This window comes from Tachysurus vachellii, chromosome 5, assembly GCF_030014155.1.
Source record: "Tachysurus vachellii isolate PV-2020 chromosome 5, HZAU_Pvac_v1, whole genome shotgun sequence".
Taxonomy (NCBI): domain Eukaryota; kingdom Metazoa; phylum Chordata; class Actinopteri; order Siluriformes; family Bagridae; genus Tachysurus; species Tachysurus vachellii.
In genome coordinates this window covers 10543080-10565276 of record NC_083464.1, presented here as the reverse complement: position 1 = coordinate 10565276, position 22197 = coordinate 10543080, and the positions used below count along the sequence as shown (strand labels likewise).

At 40.5% G+C, this 22197-nt stretch overlaps 1 pseudogene; it reads left to right on the top strand.

The window, feature by feature from the left end:
- On the top strand, positions 1–11159 carry LOC132845592 (myosin-7-like; annotated as a pseudogene).
- Positions 11160–22197: the final 11038 nt, after the last annotated feature.

Sequence of the window (22197 nt, the reverse complement as noted above, 5' to 3'; positions counted from 1 at the left end):
TCTACATCACACATCAAGGTAAGTCATGCTTATGAATTTTTACACTACTGATATATTAATATAGTGTAATAAGACTAGTGGTTAAGGTACCACCAAGCTACCACCAAGCTGTAACTGTTGGGCCCCTGAGCAAGTCCCTTAACCCTCAATTGCTCAGTTGTATAAAATGAGAACAAAATGTAAGTCGCTCTGGATAAGGACGTCTGCAAAATTCAGGAAAAGTAATGTAATATGTGAACATTAACTGAATCTATGGAATGCGATAGCCTAGTGGTTAAAGTTTTGGTCTACTAATCGGAAAGTTGTGAGTTTGATCCCCGGTCCACCAAGCTGTCACTGTTGGGCCCCTTAACCCTCAATTGCTCAGTTGTATAAAAAAAAATAAAATTGAGATAATGTAAGTAATGTAATGTAAAATAAGGGTGTCTGCCAAATGCTGGAAATGTAAATACTAAATAAGAAAATAACTGATATAACCCTGAAAACTTTTCTGTCTGTTCCAGGTCAAGCACAAATCATTCTTCCTGTATTTTCCATAAAATGTATGTATTATATTTCTATATACAAAGAAAAACTTAAAACATCTTTACCTTGTTTTGAATATTAACAGATATTACAAATTATGCAAACATTCAGACAACCACACAAATAAATTGTGTTAAAAAAATGTTGCTTTGGCATTTCAATAACACAGCTCGAAAAACAACACAAAAAATCTGTTTTATAAAATGCATTTCCTCTCCTTCTACATTAATGAGTACAAATGTATTGATTATTGAATATATCTTAAGTCCACTAGAAAGATGGGTGACGCATTAATGGAGGAGTTTGGTGTCGCTGCATCTTTTCTGCGTAAGTCAGACAAGGAGCGACTAGAAGCCCAGACTCGTCCTTTTGATATAAAACGGGAATGCTTTGTGCCAGATCCTGAAGTAGAGTATGTCAAGGCATCTGTCACCAGCCGTGATGGAGAAAAAGTTACTGTCGAGACTGAGTTTGGAAAGGTAGATCTTTTCGAACTACTGACGAACTAATGAACCATCATTTAGGCAGTTCTTTAATGGTCTAAGCCTCTGTTTTCCTATTTCACAGACAGTGACTGTGAAGGAGTGTGATGTTCACCCTCAGAACCCGCCAAAGTTTGATAAAATTGAGGACATGGCCATGTTCACCTTCCTGCATGAACCTGCTGTGCTGTTTAACCTCAAAGAGCGTTACGCAGCCTGGATGATCTATGTGAGTAAAAAAGATATGAGACTCATAGAACACAATAATAATAAATGTCACATGTTGATTTCATTTTTAAATTTCTCTTACAGACCTACTCAGGACTCTTCTGTGTAACTGTCAACCCCTACAAGTGGCTGCCAGTGTACAACCAGGAAGTTGTTGTTGCCTACAGAGGCAAGAAGAGGAGTGAAGCTCCTCCTCACATCTTCTCCATTTCTGATAACGCCTACCAGTACATGTTGTCAGGTAAATGTCATGTATAGAGTGTCATAGTGTGTCTGTCAACGTGTCTAGTCTTTTATTTATTTATTTATTTTTACATTTTTCACCTACAGACAGAGAGAACCAGTCAGTCCTAATCACGTAAGTAGAAAATTTACCCTGATACATACAATACAAGACACATACAATGCAGTGTATACTTATTATGAATATGTGACTATCACTAGTGGAGAATCTGGTGCAGGAAAGACTGTCAACACCAAGAGAGTCATCCAGTACTTTGCTAGCATTGCAGCAGCACCTGGAAAGAAAGATCCATCTTTGGAGAAAAAGGTTACTGACTCATGTTATTAAGAAGATTATTTAGCCACAATTGTCCTAAATATAAGCCACTGAATGCATATAATACCTTTTTAGGGCACCCTGGAGGATCAAATTATCCAGTGTAACCCTGCCCTAGAGGCCTTTGGTAATGCAAAGACCATCCGAAATGACAACTCATCTCGTTTTGTGAGTTTTTTTCATATATGTTTATATTAATCTTGTAAGAACAAAGGAAATGTGTAAAACTTACCTGGTCTTATTTACCCATAGGGTAAATTCATTCGTATCCACTTTGGTGTCAGTGGAAAATTGTCCTCTGCTGACATTGAGACTTGTAAGTACAAATCTAATTCATACAAATTTTCAAGTGTCAAAAGAACTGCTTATAATGAACAAATTGCAATGTGAACTTTTTTATCTAGATCTTCTGGAAAAGTCTCGTGTGACTTATCAGCTCAAGGCTGAGAGAGATTACCACATCTTCTACCAGATCCTGTCTCAAAAGAAACCAGAATTGCTGGGTTAGTGCAGGAATCTGTAGTTGGTCTGATTTGATGACATATACATTTGATACATGTAGACAAATTTGTGAATGTGCATTTCATTTATCTTACAGAAATGTTGCTCATCACCAACAACCCCTATGACTATGCCTTTATCTCCCAAGGAGAGACACAAGTGGCCTCTATTAATGATTCCGAGGAGCTTATGGCTACTGATGTATGTGTAACTTAAATATATATATATATTTTTTTTTCTATCCATGATATATAGTATAATACAATGTATTTGGTCAACAGGATGCTTTTGATGTGCTAGGCTTTACCCAAGAAGAAAAGAATAGTATATATAAACTGACTGGTGCCATCATGCACTTTGGTAACATGAAGTTCAAGCAAAAGCAGAGAGAGGAGCAGGCTGAGGCTGACGGCACTGAGGGTCAGTGTTATCCTTTAGAAACTTATTTTACTGTTATTGGTGTGGATGTAGCACTATTCCTAACCTTATTGTCTAAACAGATGCTGACAAAGTCGCATATCTGATGGGTCTAAACTCTGCTGATCTGCTTAAGGGTTTGTGTCACCCAAGAGTCAAAGTCGGAAATGAGTGGGTCACCAAGGGACAGAATGTCCAGCAGGTAATAAAATGGAGTTTTTTCTGTTGTATTATTCACCTCTTCTAAAGATGAAGTCTTTAATAATTTACTACTTCTGTTTTTTTTTAGGTGTATTATGCAATTGGTGCTCTTTCAAAATCAGTATATGAGAAGATGTTCCTTTGGATGGTTGTGAGAATTAACCAATCTCTGGACACCAAACAGCCTCGCCAGTACTTCATTGGTGTGCTGGATATCGCTGGCTTTGAGATCTTTGATGTATGTTTTCTTGTACAGATTTCTTGCACTCATACAAATTTCTACTAAGAAAAAATTATATCAGGATTTATGAGAACTGTATCATTATTAATTACTGAATGTGTTCCTTAACAGTTCAACACCTTTGAGCAGCTGTGCATCAACTTTACTAATGAGAAGCTGCAACAGTTTTTCAACCACCACATGTTTGTGCTGGAGCAAGAAGAATACAAGAAAGAGGGTATTGAGTGGGAGTTCATTGACTTCGGCATGGACTTGCAGGCTTGTATTGAGCTTATTGAAAAGGTGAGCACACAATACTAAGCATAGACTGAAAAAATAAAATCACTTTATTTTCCAAAAACATATCACTGACCACTTACTATCTGAATTTCAGCCCATGGGTATCATGTCCATCCTTGAAGAGGAGTGCATGTTCCCCAAAGCCAGTGATGCCACATTCAAAGCTAAGCTTTATGACAATCACTTGGGCAAATCTGCTAACTTCCAGAAGCCCAGGATTGTGAAAGGTAGACCAGAGGCTCACTTTGCCCTGGTTCACTATGCTGGCACTGTGGACTACAACATTAACAACTGGCTGGTGAAAAACAAGGATCCACTTAATGAAACTGTTGTGGGGCTATTCCAGAAGTCCACTCTAAAGCTGTTAGGCATTCTCTTTGCTGGTTATGCTGGAGCTGACTCAGGTAAGGATATTTAGAAAATTGGAGAATATTGGCTCAAAACTTTAGACTAATGGAAAGCATGGACCAGGTATAATCTTTAATGAGAAAACTTGTCCGTTAAAGTGCTATAAATCTGACTGAAGGGTGGGTTGGAAATTAGTAATGAAACGCTTGCATTCAAATTTCTAAGCTGGCCCAAGAAGCTGTTAGGGTGAAGCTCAAATTATAGGTGGGGGGTGACAACAAAAATACGTAAGATATATTCTGGGAAAAAAGCAATTTACATATGTATCATGTTATGGGTGCAGAGAACAGATTAAATGCAATAACATATAAAAGGTAAATATTTTTCACCTTCTTGGAACATTGCTATGGCTGCCTATGTTAAATACAGTTGAGCATAGCATTGTTTTCATTTGTTCTTAAATTGAAAACTGTCTCCAAACATGTATTCTCATTCAAGACCATGTCTGGCCCAAAAAATGCAAAGGTAAGACTCAAGTATGATATCAGTTGTTGATGACAGTATAACTGTTTTATTTTAAACAGCTGAATCAAAGGGTGGCAAAGGTGCAAAAAAGAAAGGTTCTTCATTTCAGACTGTGTCCGCACTCCATCGTGTAAGTTATTAATCATTTATGATATTACAGTTCAGGAAAATATATACAGGAATTCAAAATATGGTATATGGTCAGAATGGAGAATTGACAATCGCATCCAAGCACAATATGTGCTTGTTGAACATCCTGTTTATAAACCATTGGCAAAAATATGGAATTGTTATTCCCCCTTTGGTGCTGTTACAGCTACACTCTTTTGCAAAAAAACAGTAGTTTTTGAAATGGGTCTGAATCCAGTACTCTGTGCAGGCCGCTCGAGTTCTTCCACAACAACCTAAGAAAGCTAAGCAAGTCTTAGCAAGATCCATAGTGAAACAGATTGGGTCTCAAACAAAGGAAATTTGTAATGTTACAGCGTACAAAGACATAGATTAACTATGTGCTTTGTACTTTGGGGAAACATTTTGGGGAAGACACATATAGAGACATATATAAATGTCAGCATAAATTTACCATATGGTGTAACACTTGATTTATTCCTGTCTACAGGAAAACCTGAACAAGTTGATGACAAATTTGAGATCCACACACCCACACTTTGTCCGCTGCATCATCCCCAATGAGACCAAGACTCCTGGGGCCATGGAGAATCCTCTTGTGATGCACCAGCTACGCTGTAACGGTGTGCTGGAAGGCATCAGGATCTGCAGAAAGGGCTTCCCCAACAGGATCCTGTATGGTGACTTCAAACAACGGTGAGTTGTGATAGTAAACTTGAATATAACTCAGGTAAATGTTCTAGAACTGGAATGTAATTAAGGTTCTGATTATTTTCAAATTTGCATTTAGTTACCGTATCCTGAATCCTGCTGCTATTCCTGAGGGGCAGTTTATTGACAACAAGAAAGGTGCAGAAAAACTACTTGGCTCTCTGGACATTGACCACAACCAGTATAAACTGGGACACACAAAGGTATAAGGCTTAGACAAATTAAATGTCAAATTAGTGTCAATTGTTAAATGTCAATTTCTTCAATGTCATCTCCTCTCTAACACATTATCTTTAATGTAAACTCTGTTTAGGTGTTCTTCAAGGCTGGTCTTCTGGGTACTCTTGAGGAGATGCGAGATGACCGCCTTGCACTCATCCTTACTGGGATTCAGGCGAGGGCTCGTGGTATACTTTCAAGGATTGAATTCCAGAAGATTGTAGAAAGGAGGTAGGTTATACTGGCTTCTAAATATTGTTTTTAACTTATTTTTCTAATCTAATGAATTAAATAATACATCTATTTAATATAATTTTGCAGGGATGCCTTGTTGGTAATCCAGTGGAATGTCCGAGCGTTCATGGGTGTGAAGAACTGGCCATGGATGAAGCTGTACTTTAAGATCAAACCGTTGCTGAAGTCAGCTGAGGCTGAGAAAGAAATGGCCAATATGAAAGAAGAATTCACCAAGTTGAAAGAGGCCTATGCTAAATCTGAAGCTCGCAGGAAAGAATTGGAAGAGAAAATGGTCTCTCTTCTCCAAGAGAAAAATGACCTACAGCTCCAAGTCCAATCTGTAAGTGCTGTAGAAATAATCAAAATGAGCATTTTAATTTTTGCTATTTTTATGTACATTTTATAATTTTATGCTTATTTGTTGACACAAGAATTCCTTTTTTCCAAGCTGTGAAACAAAATGTTTTTTTTTCTTTCTTTCTTTATTTAGCCAGGTGAGTCAGTTGAGAACCAGTTCTCATTTACAATGATGACTTGACCAAGAGGCAACATAAAATCTAATACAATACACAAACACAGCTATAAACAGTGACATGTAAAAACAAACAAAAAACTAAAAACAAGTACAGTGATCTTGAGTTAGTGACTAATGTGCATTTTTAGGAACAAGATAACCTTGCTGATGCTGAAGAGCGATGTGAAGGTCTAATTAAGAACAAGATCCAACTTGAAGCTAAATCTAAAGAGTTGACTGAGAGACTGGAAGATGAAGAGGAAATGAATGCTGAGTTGGTTGCAAAGAAAAGAAAGCTTGAGGATGAATGCTCTGAGCTGAAGAAAGACATTGATGATCTGGAGCTTACCTTGGCTAAAGTGGAGAAAGAAAAGCATGCTACTGAAAATAAGGTTGGTTCTACCATCATTGTAATTGTACTGTCATTTACTTTAGTACAATTCACCTGTGGTAAATGCAAGCATTGTTTCAATGTACTGAAGCATTGCTATACATTTTAGGTTAAAAACCTGACTGAGGAAATGGCGGCTCTGGATGAAATCATCGCCAAGCTGACCAAGGAGAAAAAAGCTCTCCAGGAAGCTCATCAGCAAACACTGGATGATCTGCAGAGTGAGGAGGACAAAGTCAACACTCTGACCAAAGCCAAAGCTAAACTGGAGCAGCAAGTTGATGATGTGAGTAACAGATAATACTTTAATAAAAATATTTTAACAGAGGACTAAAGAGGATAATACATTTGCTCTTTTTTACCCCACTGACATCCTCTAGCTTGAGGGATCTCTCGAACAAGAAAAGAAAATTCGAATGGACCTTGAGCGAGCCAAGAGAAAACTTGAGGGTGACTTGAAGTTGACTCAAGAGAATGTGATGGATTTGGAAAATGACAAGCAGCAAATGGAGGAAAGGCTTAAAAAGTAAGAATTCAAATATATTTTGTGAAATTCAAAGCATTTATAATGGCACAGAAACTAAAATATCCTATTTATTCTGCAGAAAAGACTTTGAGGTCAGCCAACTTAACAGTAAAATCGAGGATGAACAAGCAATGGGAGCCCAACTCCAGAAGAAACTGAAGGAGTTGCAGGTAATGGAAGAAAATAAACAAAACAAAATGTCTGCATTGTTGAAATGTTAAATTTCTAAAAGCAAATGTTCTGGAAATAGGCTCGTATTGAAGAGCTTGAAGAAGAGTTGGAGGCTGAGAGAGCTGCTCGTGCCAAGGTTGAGAAGCAAAGGGCAGATCTGGCTCGAGAACTGGAGGAGATCAGCGAGAGGCTGGAGGAGGCTGGTGGTGCCACTGCAGCTCAGATTGAAATGAACAAGAAGAGAGAGGCTGAGTTCCAGAAACTGCGCAGAGACCTTGAAGAGGCCACCCTGCATCATGAAGCCACAGCTGCAACTTTAAGAAAGAAACACGCTGACAGTGTTGCAGACCTGGGAGAGCAGATTGATAACCTTCAGAGAGTGAAGCAGAAGCTTGAGAAGGAAAAGAGTGAACTGAGACTGGAGCTGGATGATGTGGTCTCCAACATGGAGCAGATTGTTAAAGCCAAGGTAACAATGAATAATTATGTACAGTGTATACAGACATGTATATTTTATCTTTAAAGTAAACACATCAAAATGCATCAAATTTTCCAGGCAAACCTGGAGAAAATGTGTAGAACCTTGGAAGACCAAATGAGTGAATTCCGAACCAAAGCTGAGGAAGGCCAGCGCACAATCAATGATTTTTCAATGCAGAAGGCAAAGCTTCAAACTGAAAATGGTAAGCCTGTCAGCAACAAAACATTAAACCATATTCATATAGTGTAATTCATCTTAGATTTGTCTCATCGTTTCAGGTGAGCTTTCCAGACAATTGGAAGAAAAGGATTCACTGGTCTCTCAGCTGACAAGAGGGAAACAGTCCTACACCCAGCAGATTGAGGATCTCAAGAGACAGCTGGAAGAGGAAGTCAAGGTATCTTTCAATGCTCAATAATTAGCACATAAAACCTACAAAAAAAAACCACTATAACCATGCTATCAACTGATTTCCAGGCCAAGAATGCCCTGGCTCATGCAGTGCAGTCGGCTCGTCATGATTCTGACCTGCTCAGAGAGCAGTATGAAGAGGAGCAGGAGGCTAAGGCTGAGCTACAGCGCAGTCTCTCCAAAGCAAACTCTGAGGTAGCTCAGTGGAGAACCAAGTATGAAACTGATGCCATCCAGAGAACAGAAGAGCTGGAGGATGCAAAGTAAGTGCCTTGTACATAAAACCTTACTTTTATATAACCTGTCTATATAATCACAATTCAGTTTAATTGGACATTTTAGAAATAATGCTTTGGGAGCTAGATTTTGTTTGCATCATATCATCAAGGGAAAACATAAATTATACATGATATGTTTTGTAACAAGTTGCGATAATGTTTAATATCTATTTGTTTAACATATTTACTTATTCAGGAAAAAACTTGCTCAGCGTCTGCAAGAAGCAGAGGAAGCTGTGGAAGCTGTAAATGCCAAATGTTCCTCCTTGGAGAAGACTAAACACAGACTGCAGAATGAGATTGAAGATCTTATGGTTGATGTAGAAAGATCCAATGCTGCTGCTGCTGCTCTGGACAAGAAGCAAAGAAACTTTGACAAGGTGACAAACAAACTGATATTAGCTCTTAATTGCACTAGGGATACTTTTCCAAATCTAGTCATTCGCAAATGAATATAACCTGCAAAGAAGAGAACATGTCATTATTGTCTTATTTAGTGTCACCTGAAATCTTCCTGATGTACTGGAAGTATTTCTGTGCTCAATAGATATCTCTTCTCCACAGGTCCTGGCTGAATGGAAGCAAAAGTATGAAGAGTCCCAGTCTGAGTTGGAAAGCTCTCAGAAAGAGGCCAGATCTCTAAGCACTGAGCTCTTCAAACTGAAAAATTCCTATGAGGAGTCTTTGGACCATCTGGAGACCATGAAGAGGGAGAACAAGAACTTGCAAGGTTCCTATAATTTGAACATTATTCAAAATAACAGTGTTTACATTTCAGATTGTGTCATAATCCCTTGTTTTCTATTAAAAAGAGGAAATTTCTGATCTCACTGAACAACTTGGTGAAAGTGGGAAGAGTATTCATGAGCTGGAAAAAGCAAGGAAACAGTTGGAGCAGGAGAAGGCTGAGATTCAAGCAGCTCTTGAGGAAGCTGAGGTGAATTTATGAAAATGGTCACATTCCTGTATTATACTATCCTTCTATTTATTCAAAACAAAATACTTCCTTTTATTTGTTACTAACAGGGATCTCTTGAGCATGAGGAGGGCAAAATTCTTAGAGCTCAACTGGAGTTCAACCAGGTAAAGGCTGACATTGAGCGTAAGCTGTCTGAAAAGGATGAGGAAATGGAGCAGGCCAAGAGAAACCAACAAAGAGTGGTGGACACCCTGCAAAGCTCTCTAGAGTCTGAGACTCGCAGCAGAAATGAAGCCCTCAGAATTAAGAAGAAGATGGAAGGAGACTTAAATGAGATGGAGATCCAGCTCAGCCAGGCTAACAGGCAGGCTGCAGAGGCCCAGAAACAGCTGAAGAGTCTCCATGGACATATGAAGGTATGCCAGAAAAATGCTTAGCATAATTTGGATTTAAGTATACTGAGATTTTTAAATTAAATTATTAATTTTGTACTTTTTCAGGATTCTCAACTGCAGCTGGATGATGCTCTTCGTGGTAACGATGATCTCAAAGAGAACATTGCTATTGTGGAAAGACGTAACAATCTACTCCAGGCTGAACTGGATGAACTAAGATCCCTTGTAGAGCAGACCGAGAGAGGCCGCAAACTGGCTGAACAAGAACTGCTGGATGTCAGTGAGAGGGTTCAGCTACTGCATTCTCAGGTATTATACAGATTTCTTTTTTACTTACAGGGCAGATACAGTTGAATATGAATTATAAAATCTCTGAGGATTTACCTAACTCCATGCATTTTTAGAACACTAGCTTGCTGAACCAGAAGAAGAAACTAGAGGGAGACACTTCCCAGCTTCAGACTGAGGTAGAGGAGGCTGTCCAAGAGTGTAGGAATGCTGAGGAAAAAGCCAAAAAAGCCATCACCGATGCTGCCATGATGGCAGAAGAGCTGAAGAAGGAGCAGGACACCAGTGCTCACCTGGAGCGCATGAAGAAGAACATGGAGCAGACCATTAAAGACCTCCAGCACCGTCTGGATGAAGCTGAGCAAATCGCCATGAAAGGTGGCAAGAAGCAGGTCCAGAAGCTGGAGGCTAGGGTATGTTCCTATGTGTATCTCAATCTGACACCAGAACTATGAAACATCCATTTGTTACATTCATTCTATTCAATTAGGTCAGAGAGCTGGAAAGTGAAGTGGAGCTGGAGCAGAGGAAATCCAGTGAGTCGGTTAAGGGCGTCCGTAAATATGAGCGCCGTATTAAGGAGCTGACCTACCAGGTTATTTCCCTTATCAACAAAGTTTAATATGCAATAACATTAAAAAACAAGAATGACAGAATTTAGCATATATTCCTGCTTTTTATTTTGTAGACTGAGGAGGATCGAAAGAATCTTGCCCGTCTGCAGGACCTTGTGGACAAACTTCAGCTGAAGGTCAAGTCCTACAAGAGAGCTGCTGAGGAGTCTGTAAGTTTATTGTCGAACTAAACTATTATATTTTTGCTGTTTGCTATATATTGTATTTGCCATTCACTGGGTTTTCATTTTTAAGGAGGAGCAAGCTAATGCCAATCTTGGAAAGTTCCGCAAACTGCAGCATGAACTGGATGAGGCTGAGGAAAGAGCAGATATTGCAGAATCCCAAGTCAACAAGTTGAGAGCTAAAAGCCGTGACACTGGTTCCAAGGCAAGTAACCAATAGCACACAAAAAACACACTGACCAGAACCTGGAATACATAGTCTGGAAAATTAAGTAGGGCAAATTCTCTTTATTTTTTACAGAAAGGACATGATGAAGAGTGAACCTCCCCTGCAGACGTATTGCAGAGCTTTTGGAAATGTTTTAGTCAACAGTCTGATGTAGAATAAATAAGTATTTGAAATTCTAAACTTCCTTGACAGCTCTGATTTTTCACTGCACTCAAAACAGCTACATTAAATAAACAGTTTAACATAATTTACATTTCACTTAAAATAATTGACATATGTCAGCTAAAATGAATACGGGGGGCAATGATTTTTGTAATAACTAATAACTAATAAATTAAGAAAAAGCGCACATGCAAATACAAGGTGTAGTGTTGCTGCATAAATTTCAGCATACTGGCACACATGACAGTAGTGCACAAAATAAGGGTTGGAGGGTTCAATGAATATATTACAAAAAGGTTTGGTTAGGTGTGCTGCTGGATTTTCATTTCATTTTTGGTAAGTAATTATCAACACAAATACAGTGCCTTGCAAAAGTATTCATACATACTGAACTTTTCCACATTTTGACATGTTACAACCACAAAGAAAAATTTCTTTTTTGGGGATTTTTGATGAAATAGACCCCGAAAGAAAGTGCCACATAACTGTAGCGGATTTCACCCAGCACCACAAATGACACACCGACTCCAGGCTCTTTGGTGAATCACGTCTGCAGTTTAATAACAAAAGACACAGGATATCACACACATCCTCTCACCAACAGTCTGTCTGACTCTCTTCAGTCACATGTAGAACTGCGAGACTCCTGAATAAAGTCCATCTGATAAACAGTCTCTTATTACATTTCTTACACAAATATACATAAACAAAAATTATAGAAGAAAATAAAATGGATTCAACATGTACACTTTTCCTTTACATTAGCATTACACTTAACAGGAAACACAATATTTAGCCAATTTCACTCAATTATGTGATCGTATAGTGGTTTGTGGTTTACATACCTGCAGTTTAATAACAAAAGACACAGGATCACACACATCCTCTCACCAACAGTCTGTCTGAAGGATGTGAGACAAACAGATTAATCCCTGTCCTCCATTAACACAATGACTGCAACTCAAATTCTGGGTCTCATTTGGCTAAATATACACAGCATACAACTTAAATAAAAATTACACACTCAATTAAAGTAAAAAACAACAACATTCCTACAGACTCAACCAACCCACCAAAACTTTATATTTAAAACTCATATTTAAAGGAAAAACTCGCACTCTAAATTACCATGCGGGCGGCAACATTAAACGGACAGATTAAGGCCGTTCGTTTCTAAAACCTGATAAATGCATCTGACTTCTCACAGAAAATCAAAAATATGCACTCAATCCATCTTTTTAACATTTCTAACATTGATATTGACTAACATTTTGCACCCTTTTTACAATTTTATTACTCGTTGTACAGAGATGCAAAGAAACCAACCTGACTCTCTTCAGTCACATGTAGAACTGAGAGAGTCGGACGCAACGGCGCCTCTAAGTGACGTCACTCAAAGGTAAACTCATTTCTTAAAAGAAAAGTACGTTTTTTTCTTGTGCCAAGAATGAAAATGAGATGGATTGATAAGATAACATATGAAATTACAAAAATAATTAAATACCTTTAAATAAAATCTCTTTCAAAATAAGAACTTTACACTCTCCCCTCCCAAATTTCAGCAAACTTTAAGGCTCTATGTGAGATAATTTCCTTTTAAAGGGGATATCCAGACTTCAGTCATTCAAATGAATAGCAATACACCTTGCTTGGAAGAAATATGCCCTCATACATATAACCATACATCCCTCAATAAAGTACTTCTCATATGCTCTTAAAATTTCACATGCTTACTCTTTGACATTATTCAGAACTCTTTTCAACATTATAAAATGAAATTTAGCATCCAACAAGACTGGAAAGGATTCTGAGCAATTCTGCTAATGGATCAGTATGATGTGGCTCACTTATTACCATGCTCATACACTCAAGAAGTCTTTTAACAGGCTTTACTAACCTGCCAGATCTAGTCCTCACAATCCCTTCATTTGGTTTCAAAACCCTGTCCGACACAATTACTTTTCTCGGGGACAGTCTCTTTGTGGCTCTAGTTCTACTACTTGGGACTTTAAACTTGTGACTACTGTCTGATCTGCTTTCAGAACTGGCTCTACTTTGGACAGTATTCAGTTCTGTTTGAACACTATGACTGGTCACAGACTCCTCAACCATTTCTTCATCAATACTCATTCCAGTTGAGTCCGAATTAGTCACACTGCTCCCATCATCTGTATTCTGGCCATTTAGACTGACATCATCAATATCACAACTGCCACAAGAAAATTCACTGTAATTGCTTCCACCATTTACTACCGAAGGGTCATGGTCTCTTGTGTGGTCTGCTGAAGCCAATGTGTCAATCTCTGTAGCTTGTCTAGTGCTTTGTCCCTGAACAGAATGCGTCTTAACAGGCTAAGATTCTTTTGAATATCCAAGCAGCAATCCTGCTACTCCTAGGTTCTCTTTCAGAACTGAACAGAGACCTATGCTTTTGGTCTTTCACCTCATGTGTTTCTTCCTCAGAGGTTGTGGAGAACACTGTCGTGTTGGACTCCGGTTTCTCCACGGGAAGGAAGTTGACAGGTAAGAGAAAGTTACGGTGAACGACTCTACTTTTCTTTGTAGCTGGGTCTTCTACCCTATAGATATGCACTGTTGGGTCTTTCCAAGTTATCACATGAACTACAGAGTCCCACACATCAGCTAACTTTCCTTTTCCTCTCTTTTTTTTGTTTACCAGAAGGACACGGTCTCCGATTTCTAAAGCCACACCTCTGGATCTCTTGTTATAATCTCTCGCCTGCTTCCTTTGGGCTTCAGTTGTACTTTCCTGAGCAATTTTTACAGCTTCTCTGAAATCTTTCTGAAGACAGTCCACATACTCATCGTAAGTCTGCACCTCTTCATTTTTCAGGGCATTTCCAAACATGATATCTACAGGCAGCCTCGGTACCCTGCCAAACATCAAGTAGAAGGGTGCAAACCCTGTAGTTTCATGAGTGGTGCAATTATATGAAAATGTGAGTGTCTGTATCACTTGGGGCCATCTCTCTTTTGATCATGGAGGCAAAGAACGGATCATGTTCCCAAGAACATGACACCAGAAACCTGTAGCAACTCAGCAATCAGTCTACTTTCAAAATTGGCTCCTTTGTCAGAATGTATTCTTTGCGGGAAGCCATATATACAGAAAAACTGATTCCACAGCTTCTGAGCCACCACTTTTGCCGTTTGGTTTGGGCAGGGGAACGCATGGGCCAATTTCGTAAAATGGTCCATTATTACGAGAACATCAACATTCTCTCCATGTCTCTCTTCTGCAGACCAGAAATCGATACACACAAGTTCTAATGGTGCGCTCGTCTTGATGGACTCCAGTGGTGCTCTGGCTTCAGGTTCCAGAGTCTTTCCAATGACACAGCGTTTACAGTGTGAAACATACTTTTTGACATCTGTGTCCATTCCAGACCAGAAAAACCTCTGCCGTACTAAGTGAAGAGTCCTACTTTGTCCTTGATGACCGGCGTCATCGTGAGTTCCTTTCAGAGCAGCACTCCAAAGTGAAGGAGGAAGTACTAGTTGGTACCTGACTTTTCCTTGGAAAAAGGACCTGCGATACAGAACACAGTCTCTGATCACTAGTTTTTCCCAATGTTTCAGCATTCTCAGTACTGATGCAGTCTCATTGTCTCTCTCTCTTCGTGATGGTCTCCTTTTCCTGTCAACAAAGAATATAACACGTGCAAGAGTGGAATCTGTTCTCTGTTTCATCCGTATTTCCTCCAGTGAAAAGACAGGGAGTGCATCCACACCTCCTTGAATTAAACTGTGAGTGCAGTGGGAAAGCTGAGCACCACGAACTGGTCTGGTGGATTCCCTGTCAAGGCAGGACTCCAAGATAGCTTTCATGCCCTCATTTTCAATCTGGTGCAAACTCCCAGCTTTAACACTCTGAACACTATTCTCACTCATCTGATGGAGTACATTCACTGACAACCGGAAAGCTTCTTGAACTGCTTCGGATGTTACAAGTTGAGCTTTACCCTTAAGAGCTTCACAAACTTCTAGAGTTTTTGCAAAAGGGCGTCGACTTAACAGATCAGCAGGAACATTCTGGGTGCCAGGTATGTATCTCAGGTCAAAATCGAAGGGCGCTAGCTTAGACACCCATCTTTGCTCACAGGCATCTAACTTTGGTTTTGACATAATATATGTCAGAGGATTGTTGTCTGTTAGTACCGTGAACTTAGTCCCCTTCAGCCAATGGGCAAATTTATCACACACTGCCCATTTTAAAGCATAGAACTCTAATCTATGGGCGGGGTAACGGGACTGAGCCCTTGACAGGGACTTACTTGCAAAGGCCACTGGTCTCAGTTTTTCTCTCCCTCTGGTGTTTGACTCAGAACCGCACCTAATCCATCCATAGATGCATCAGTGGACAATAGGAAAGGTCTCTGAAAGTCTGGGTGGGCCAAAGTAACTGTGTTAACAAGTGCATGTTTAATTTTTTCCACAGCTAAATCACACTCTGCAGTCCAGTCCTCAGGGTTTAGACGCTTGGGTTTGACAGCTCTGGGGCCAACTTTTCCACCTTTGATCTTTTGTCCAGCGGTCAGTTTATACAGAGGTTTGGCTAATGATGAAAAACTTTCAATGAAATGTGAATAATAGTTTGCCATTCCAAGGAAAGATTTGATTTTTGTGGGTGATGGAGTCTTTCCATCCTCCTCCATCAGCTCCACCACGCTGAGCTCACTGATTGCAGACACTTTTGCCGGATCAGTTGTGATGCCACTCTCCGATACAATATGTCCCAGGAACTTGACAGTTTTCCTCAGAAAGTAACATTTCTTTGGGGACAATTTGAGGTTGTGGTCTTTGAGCTGAGAAAACACCATTTCAAGGCGGTCAAGTGCCTCCTTCTCAGTTTTTCCAAACACCAGCAAGTCATCTAAGTAACAAAGGAGGGATAGAAAGTTCTGGTCCCCGAAGATCGCAGTCATCATGCGAGAGAATGTTGCTGGACTGTTGCACAAGCCAGTGGGTATGCATCTTTTTCGGTCCTTTGGTTGAGCCACCTGAAGTCTGTACACACTCGTAATTCTCCAGAGGGTTTCCAAACTAAAACTAAAGGTGAGGCCCATTCGCTGTTAGACTTCCGGATGATACCGTGCTCCTCAATTTCATTTAGTGTCTGTCTTAATTTCTGGTATTGAGCTGGCGGGACTCTCCTATAGGGAAGGCGGAAAGGCTTTTCATCTTTTAGGTGTATCCTGTGGACAGTGTTTTTGACCTCACCACAGTCCAGCTTATCATGGGAGAAAGTGCTCTCATACTCCACAATCAGGTCCGCCAATTGTCTTTTCCAGAAATCATTAACTTCACAGGAGTCAATATCGATTTGATTCAGTCCCAATTCTCTCAACTTAACTCTGAAGTCTGTTTGCGATATCTCACTTTCTGTGTGGACATTCTGAGGGACCCCGCTTGATTCATGCTTTATGTCCTCTGTTAGCCGTAACTCTTCGAGGGCGAGACATGGATGCACTTGAGCAATCTTTGCATTCCGACGAAGTACAATAGGACGATCCAGCATGTTTATCACCTTCATGGGGATCCATCTGTCACCCCATAGCGGGCACACAGTACGAGCAATCATGATGTTTCTTGGTGCAGAATGAGAAGCTGAGGGCTCTACCATCACTGTACTCCCAACAGACAGAGGGACCTCTTCTTTTAGCCTTCCCCATATCAGATGCTCATGCTGTGGCTCCAGTGTCACTCATTGTTTTAACATTACAGTGCCAACTCTTTTTGGGATCTTATCTCCATGCCAACGGTCAACATTGGAAAGCAGACTGAGAAGGGGATCATGACTGTTTTCCTTAACAGGCTGAGAAATTTTCTCCCAATACCATTTTGTTCTCTTTGCTTCTTGCGTCACGTGTCTTAGAACATTTGAGCCTACGATCATGTCATCATCTTGGCCTGGGACAGCTAAAAAGTTTACTGTCATCTTGCATCCAAGCAGATCTACATTTAGTTCGTAGGTACATTTTGTCTTAGCCTGGCTGTCTCCACATCCAGTGAGTACTTTTGTTGTGGGTTTTCTCACCTTGTCACAGATAATCTTGTGGTCCTGAAGTGTGCGTTCAGCTGCTTCACTCAATGTACAGGTTACAGATCCACTGTCTATAAGGGCTTTGAGTTCTACTTGTCCCTCAACTAGTACTGGAACTTGAAATAGTTCATCCTCGTCACTAACTTTCTTGTAAATTGGTTCACAAAGTGAGCAGTAACTAGTCTTAAAGGTACTCATTTCTGTCTCACTGTTTACTTTTGGATTCAGATTGTCAACTATGTTAACATAGACATTAACTATATTTTCTGGGGGCTTCAGTTTAATCAGTGCTCACACTGTTGCCCTTACAGTGTGAGCTTTCTAGTTTAAAGGGCGCTCAGGACCAGAGGAACCTCTGATGGTTTCTTTGGCTTCCGTTTGGGGCATTCAAAGCCTCTGTGCCCAGTCTCGTAACATTTGAAACACAGGCCCTCTTTAAAGCAGTGTGTCTTTGTTGTATGATCAGAAGCCTTACAAACTCTACAGGTGCCTGGATGTAAACTTGCCTCTCCAGATGGGGTTTTTTCATGCTCTGCTTTTGGCACGCTTTCCTTCTGTGAGATGATAAGCTGCTCTAGAAGAGACACTGCCCTACCAAGGAGAGCTGAATCAAAACCACCGGGCTGAGCACTGTTGGTAACCTGCTGCTGTGTCATACACCAAGTGCCAGAAGGCTTCTCTTCAACCCTTTGTGCTCTCTCCACATTGGCTGAATGCTTATCCATATGATGACTATCTATCAGTGCTTGCACTTCATTAGCAGTCCAGGTCTCTAGTGGTTTACTTCGAAGGGCTGAGTACAAGGTCGGTTCTGGACAGTGCCGGACAAACATCATTGCAACCTCATGACCAGGTTCTTCAACTCTTTTTCCTTGTCTTTTTAGGCACTCATTTGCCAGGTCTACAGCCTTATTAAGCCTGATCCAGTAATCTAAGCCACTCTCCGACCGTCTGGGCAAGGTCTCATAAAAATCTCTCAGAGGAGTAGTGAAAGAAACTGCATCTCCAAAGTGTTGTCTCAAAATAAAGAAGATAACATGTGGGTCTCTAGTCACATTAATCAGGGGATTGTTCCGAATGCACGTTCTTACAACATCTTTAGCGCAGCCCATCAGTCTATCCAGGATCTCCTGACCTTTTCTTGCACACCAAGTCCTTTCTTATTCAGATAGGTCTGTATTAACTCCTCCCATTCATCAATGGTGCATCTATCCGTTTTGTCACCTCTAAATGCTGGAGGTTCTTTTACATCTTGGTGTCTGATAACCAGGTTGAGATTTGACCAGTCAGGGGGTTGAGCTGAAGACTGGTGATCATTCATATTGTCTCTCTGGACATTTTGCCCTGCTGATGACAAGCTAGCAGCTATTTGACTACCTATCTCATTACCTAGCTGCTTCATTAGGTCTGCCATTGTTTGCCACTGATTTGGTTGGTCACTTACCGTAGCACCATGTCTTTCACTATAAGTGACAGGTGAGTCATGTCTAGACCTAACCTGACCTGTGTGGCTATCTTGCATAGTTAAGGGACCGACTGGACTTGATATCATGCTCTGCTCTAACATACTATTCAACAGAACACCCCCCCCAACCCAGTAGAAGTCTTCTGTAACATTGGAACAGTCTTCACAGGTGTAATAACATTTCCTACATTTGCATCTGGCAATTGCTCTTGTGTTCTAATGTGTGTAAAACTACGGTTGTCCATGTTTAAAATTGTACTGCTTATCTATTCTCCAAAGATCTTGTCGAAGAAGGTGTCAGCGATGGTCTCCACCGGCGATCTGCAATGGCTGATCTATTGAAATCCGGGTCACGGCACCAAATTTGTAGCGGATTTCACCCAGCACCACAAATGACACACCGACACCAGGCTCTTTGGTGAATCACGTCTGCAGTTTAATAACAAAAGACACAGGATATCACACAAATCCTCTCACCAACCGTCTGTCTGACTCTCTTCAGTCACATGTAGAACTGCGAGACTCCTGAATAAAGTCCATCTGATAAACAGTCTCTTATTACATTTCTTACACAAATATACATAAACAAAAATTATAGAAGAAAATAAAATGGATTCAACATGTACACTTTTCCTTTACATTAGCATTACACTTAACAGGAAACACAATATTTAGCCAATTTCACTCAATTATGTGATCGTATAGTGGTTTGTGGTTTACATACCTGCAGTTTAATAACAAAAGACACAGGATCACACACACATCCTCTCACCAACAGTCTGTCTGAAGGATGTGAGACAAACAGATTAATCCCTGTCCTCCATTAACACAATGACTGCAACTCAAAATCTGGGTCTCATTTGGCTAAATATACACAGCATACAACTTAAATAAAAATTACACACACTCAATTAAAGTAAAAAACAACAACATTCCTACAGACTCAACCAACCCACCAAAACTTTATATTTAAAACTCATATTTAAAGGAAAAACTCGCACTCTAAATTACCATGCGGGCGGCAACATTAAACGGACAGATTAAGGCCGTTCGTTTCTAAAACCTGATAAATGCATCTGACTTCTCACAGAAAATCAAAAATATGCACTCAATCCATCTTTTTAACATTTCTAACATTGATATTGACTAACATTTTGCACCATTTTTACAATTTTATTACTCGTTGTACAGAGATGCAAAGAAACCAACCTGACTCTCTTCAGTCACATGTAGAACTGAGAGAGTCGGACGCAACGGCGCCTCTAAGTGACGTCACTCAAATGTAAACTCATTTCTTAAAAGAAAAGTACGTTTTTTTCTTGTGCCATATAAAAAAAAAATGAAGAATGAAAATGAGATGGATTGATAAGATAACATATGAAATTACGAAAATAATTAAATACCTTTACATAAAATCTCTTTCAAAATAAGACACTAAAGTTTGCTGGTACACAAAACTCAGAACATTACATAACTGTGAAGTGGAATTAAAATTATAAATCGTGTCCACATTTTTTTTCCCAGTGAAACCAACTGCCTTCAGAAGTCCTCTAATTAGTAAATAGAGTGTGTAATTTAATCTCAGTATAAATACAGCTGTTCTGTGAAGCCCTCAGAAGTGTGTTAGAGAACATTAGTGAGCAAACAGCATCATGAAGACCAAAGAACACACCAGACAGCTCAGGGATAAAGATGTGGAGACGTTTAAAGCAGGGTTAGGTTATAAATTAATATCCCAAGCCTTGAACATCTCACAGAGCACTAGACAATCCATCATCCAGAAATGGAAAGAGTATGGCACAAGTGCAAGCCTACCAAGACATGGCCGTCCACCTAAACTGACAGGCCGTGCAAGGAGAGCATTAATCAGAGAACTTTGGCCACGTGCTTTTGTTGATGTTCTGTGTTTACATGTCTGCCCCGCCCTTGTCTCGTCCTCCCTGCCTCTGCACACCTGTTCCTCATGCGTTAATTGTTGTTAGTATTTAGTTGAGCCACGTTGCCTTGAGCAGCGCAGAATCCTCTGTTGTCTGTTTTTTTACGCTATCCTGCATTTGGATCTATTTTATCCCCGCATCGCTGACAGAAGGATTCCGCCAGACCCAGCAGGATAGTGTCACCCTGGACACTCTCCCACTCTGTGGGAGTATTTTTTTTTTCTCGGACTGCGGGCGTTGCTCGGCTGTGGACGTCGCTCAGTCCTCTCTGGCTGCGCTGCCATGTGCCTTGCTCCCCCCTCCTGCCTCGCCGTGTGCCTTGCTCCCCCCACCTTCCTCGTTGTGTGACTTGCTCCCCCCTCCTGGGGCTCGTCGAGACTGTCATTAAGAGGGATTAGCGAGTCCGGGAGCCGCGCCTTGAGGGGGGTACTGTCAGGACTCAGCCCGGACATTGGCCACGTGCTTTTGTTGATGTTCTGTGTTCACGTGTCTGCCCTTCCCTTATCTCGTCCTCCCCGCCTCTGCACTCCTGTTCCTCATGTGTTCCTCAATTGTTGTTAGTATTTAGTTGAGCCACGCTGCTCAAGGCAACGTGGCTCAACAGAATCCTCTGTTGTCTGTTGTTGTTTGTCGTTGTCATCTGTTGTCTTGTCTCTAGTCTGTGTCCCTGTTTTGTGTTTTTTTTTATTTAATAAACCTGTTTATTTTATGCTATCCTGCATTTTGGTCTATTTTATCCCGGCGTCACTGACAAGGTGGAAGAATCTGTCCACAGGACAGCTATTACTCGTGCACTCCACAAATCTGGTCTTTATGGAAGAGTGGCAAGAAGAAAGCCATTGTTGAAAGAAAGCCATAAGAAATCCCGTTTGCAGTTTGCGACAAGCCATGTGGGGGACACAGCAAGCATGTGGAAGAAGGTGCTTTTGGTCAGATGAGATCAAAATTGAACTTTTTGGCCAAAATTCAAAACGTTATGTGTGGCGGAAACCTAACACTGCACATCACCCTGAACACACCATCTTCTAATAATAGTGCAGTGTTTGACAAAAATAAGGTTCAGGTTACAGATTTCAACACAGGAGGAGTACCAGTGTTTCTCCAGTCCTTGCTCCTGTGTGATGATAATCCAGATAATCAAGCAGCTGAGAATGGGCAATAGCTTAGAATAGACTGTCCATGCGTTAAGACTAAGTAAGGCACTTGATGAGAGGGAGCATGTCAACTGTGAAACAGGGGTGATAGGCTTGACCTCACCCCCTTGAGACCAAAACTGAACATTTTGGCCAAAATTCAAAACGTTATGTGTGGTGGAAATCTAACACTGGGCATCTCCCTGAACACACTATCCCTACTGTGAAACATGGTTGTGGATGCTTTTCTTCAGCAGGTACAGGGAAGCTGGTCAGAGTTGATGGGAAGATGGATGGAGCCAAATACAGGGCAATCTTAGATGAAAACCTGTTAGAGTCTGCAAAAGACTTCACCTTCCAGCAAGACAATGACCCTAAACATACAGCCAGAGCTACAATGGAGTGGTTTAGATCAAAGCATATTCATGTGTT